Source organism: Acomys russatus, unplaced genomic scaffold (assembly GCF_903995435.1).
Source record: "Acomys russatus unplaced genomic scaffold, mAcoRus1.1, whole genome shotgun sequence".
Taxonomy (NCBI): domain Eukaryota; kingdom Metazoa; phylum Chordata; class Mammalia; order Rodentia; family Muridae; genus Acomys; species Acomys russatus.
The window spans coordinates 135,560-139,531 of NW_026131734.1; the positions used below are offsets into that span (position 1 = coordinate 135,560).

The following is a 3,972-nucleotide window of genomic DNA, read 5'->3' on the forward strand; positions in this document are numbered from 1 at the left end:
AATGAGGCTTCTTGTATGCTGTAGCCTTATCTCCATCAAGCTATAGTCACATTTCCAAATCTACAATTTTAGGTTTAATATAATTTGATTTTAATGAGAAATAGTCATCATATGGGAATTTACATGTTAATTTCTTTGTTATCATCAGTTTTTAGAGACAGGGTCTCAACTAGGCAAGGCTGGCCTTGAACTCTAGATTCATCCAGCTCTGTCCAGATTTCTAGGGTCATTCTGGAACTTCAGTTAGGATCTTCTTCTTTTTTTGTTTTGTTTGTTTGTTTTTGTTTTTTGGGACAGTGTTTCTTTGTGTAGCCTTGGCTCTCCTGGACTCACTTTGTGGACCAGGCTGGTCTCAAACTCACAGCAATCTGCCTGCCTCTGCCTCCCAACTGCTGGGTTTTAAGGCGTGTACCACCACGCCCAGCATAGGACCTTCTTTTTAATTCAATCCCTTTGTATTATCTTAAATTATATTTCATAGAGTATTGCTTTGCAGTTGTATGAATTGAATATTTTTCTTAATTTTAGCCTACAGAGAGTTCTGGAGATGACTTAATGCACAGAAACTCTCAGGGGTGTCTCTGTCAGTTCAAAACCAGCCTGTTGGATCTACAAAGTGAGTTTTGAATCATCCAGAGCTGCATAAGAGACACCATGTCCCCAACCCACCCTGCCCCTTCACCTGCCACCCTGAAGAGGCAACTGGCCTGGTCGATGAGGCTGGGGGGCCAGGAGGGAGTGCGGGAGTGCCGAGGGTGGTCGTGTTCTTGAGTGTCCCAGCATTCAGATCACCTCCATCTCTCCCACCCTGACCCACCGACCTCGCTAGAGGACACTCCTGAAACTTGGGGGGATGGCTTTCCTAGAGATTACCCACCACCAGAATGCTTTAGGGGCTACCGAGAGGCAGGAGGGCAGGGCGGAGGCGCCTTCTTCAGCCCGATCCTTGGCAGCAGCAGCCTGTCTTCCTGGAGCTTCTTCTCTGATGCCTCAGACAAGGCAGCCCTATATGTAGCATGCGATGAGGTGCAGTCTGAACTTAATGAAGCAGCCCTCCGCTTTTGCCTGAGCGCCCCACTGCCCTCGCCTTGGGCTTCTCCTAGACAATATACCCCGGAGGATCCATGCAACAAAAATGGTCTAAGCTCCGAGCTCTGGAGGCCGAGCACTGGAGGATAGCTGGCTACTTCTCAGCGCTCCTGGGCCCATCCTAGCCTCCCCCGGCCTGCTTCTAGTTGCAGCAAGAGGCACTATTCCAATTCTGGAGCCCCATCTTCTGCCTCCCCATCTTTATCATGCCGGGGCAGCCTTGGGGAAGAGGACCCAGAACCACCTTCACCACCCCCATTGCCTCTGGTCCAGGACCCTAGTTCCCCTGGCCCTTTTGACTATTTGGGTGCTACACCAACTGAGAGCATCCCTCAGAAAACCTGGAAAACTTCTAACGAGCAGGCAGTGGCCCCGCTTCGGTCTGAGGAGACTGCCTCCTGTAATGGGAAGCTGCCCTCGGGAACAGAAGACGCTGTGGTTTCTCCAACTCTGCGGAAAGAGGTGGCTGGCATGGACTACCTAGCAGTGCCTTCTCCCCTTGCTTGGTCCAAGGCCCGGACTGGGGGACACAGCCCCATCTTGAGGATCTCTGCCCTACCTTCTCTGGACTGGCCTTTGCCCAGCCAGTATGATCAGCTGGAGTTGAAGATCAAGGTACAGCCCAGAGCACACCACCAGGTCCACTACGAGACCGAGGGCAACTGAGGAGTTTTCAAGGCTGCTCCAGGAGGTCACCCCTTGTTCAAGCTCCTAGGCTACAATGAGAAACCATTCCCTCTACAGATGTTTATTGGCACTGCAAATGAAAGGGGCCTGCAGCCGCATGCCTTCTACCAGGTGCACTGTATTACCTGCAAGATGGTGGGTATGGCCAGCTATGAAGCTGTAGTCAGTGGTACCAAAGTGCTGGAGATGACCTTGCTCCCAGAGAACAACATGGCTGCCAACATCGACTGTGCTGGAATCCTGAAGCTTCGGGATTCAGACATTGAGCTGCGGAAGTGTCAGTCAAACATTGGGCAAAAAACACACGCGTGTGGCTAGTGTTCTGTGTTCCCATGCCCGTGGGAAGGTCGTCTTTGTGCAGGCGGTATCAGTGCCCATCGAGGGCTCCTAGCACTCTGCCCAGGTGCTTCCCCAGGTGGAGGCCTACTGTCCCAGTGCCTGCTTTGTGAGAGGATGGGAGGAGCTAGTATTGACTAGTTCCAACTTCATGCCATACTCTAAAGTGGTGTTTATTGAGAGAGGCCATGATGAAAAACTACAGTGGGAGGACGAGGATGTAGTGAATTTGCTACAGAGCAGTGAGGTGACACTAACTCCCACCAACTTGGAGTACAGCAACAAGCAGGTGTTCTGGCCAGTCCAGGGCTACTACATCTCCAGCGGGTGAAGTAATTGCAGTCCTACTCAAAGTTTCCAGTTCCTGCCTGTGATCTTCAAGGAGGAGCCTCTGCCAGACTCGTCTCTCCAGGGTTCCCCTTTCACATCGGGTCCCCTTTTTGACACTGACATGAACTTCTCACCATCCAGGCCCTCTTACCACTCCTTTCCCCCATGAAGACCATGCTTATGAGACCCCGTATCTGTCAGAAAGCTTTGGTTATAACACACCCACTCTGTGCCCCCAGACTGGGTCCCTGTCATCCATCCTGTAGATCAGGCCTGCGATGTTCCCTGAGACTGGGAGTAGCACAGGCTGTCTCTGCCCATCTTCAGTCTCCTTCCTTTCCCGCTCCTTTCCTGGTGATCTACAAGCAGGACAGGGCTCCTCTTGTGCCCTGGGGCTTCCATTCTTCCCTCTGGTCCCATTCAGGCTTCCAGTACCATCCTCCCCACCACTTGAAGACCCATTCTATCCCCAGAGTGCTGTGCACCCCCTACCAGCTGAGGTCTACAATGAGGTAGGGGCAGGTTATACCCCTGGGGGCTCTGGAGCAGGAGAAATCCAGGGGTAGCTACCTCAGCATCTTCAAAGACAATGTACCTAACCAGGGTATCACTCTGGATGAAGGTGGGTGTGGGACTGGGTATTGTGAATGGGAGTGAGTGCAAGAGAGATGGATTTGCATGTTTGCTGCAGTCTGGAGTTTGGCTTCGAAGAGACTTGGCAGTATTAGTCTCCCTGGGCTAGTCAGAGGCCTTGGAAGTAAGTTCTAGATGTGTGTGACCACCTGAATTCAGCAACTTAATCCTGCAGGGCACGCAGAGCATCTGTTCCAGCTTTTCCTGTCTCATAAAATTTCAGCCCTGGAACTATTTCAAGACCATTAATTCCATCTAGTTCTCTGAATCTGTAGATTCGGTCATTGGGTCTTAGTGAGGGACAGTGGCTTGTTTAAAGCCTCTGTTGAGTGTTTTGCCTCACCTCATCTTTCTGCGATGACTATAGTCAACATTGGTGAAGAAAAAAAAGAGAAACAAGGTCAAAATTAAAGTGTTTTATAATTTAGAACTTGCCCCAACCAGTGGGTGTTTGACTAAAGCTCGGGAGGAGAATCACCTAAATGAGGGACAACACACAAGACACAAAGAATGAGAGCAAGTCTGAATATTCATCAAGCTCTCAAACTTTTATTTTTTCATGCACTAGTTTTTATAATGCAGGAGACAGGGAAGCATATTGCTATCATAACTCATCTGCAGGCTATCTCAAAACACAGGGAATTCCAGGCAGGGTCATGATGTTCTGCCAAACAGATTATCTTGCTCTATCTTTGTCTAGTCTAACTGCTATCCATAACATGGCCAGCTAGTTTCTGGTAAATGGGAAGTTCTGAGAGAAACAGAATCTTAAAGGTGCAGACTTGAACAAGATGGCTGAATATTGGCCATATGACCTACTGTCCCCAAGAAGAACTCACTTTACAGAGGCTAAGACTGGAATTGTAAATATGTCTAAATTTGTTACACAGAGTAAGT

At 49.6% G+C, this 3,972-nt stretch overlaps 1 pseudogene; it reads left to right on the forward strand.

The window, feature by feature from the left end:
• The first annotated feature begins 654 nt into the window (after positions 1 to 654).
• On the forward strand, positions 655 to 3,099 carry LOC127186436 (nuclear factor of activated T-cells, cytoplasmic 4-like; annotated as a pseudogene).
• The last annotated feature ends 873 nt before the right edge of the window (positions 3,100 to 3,972 follow it).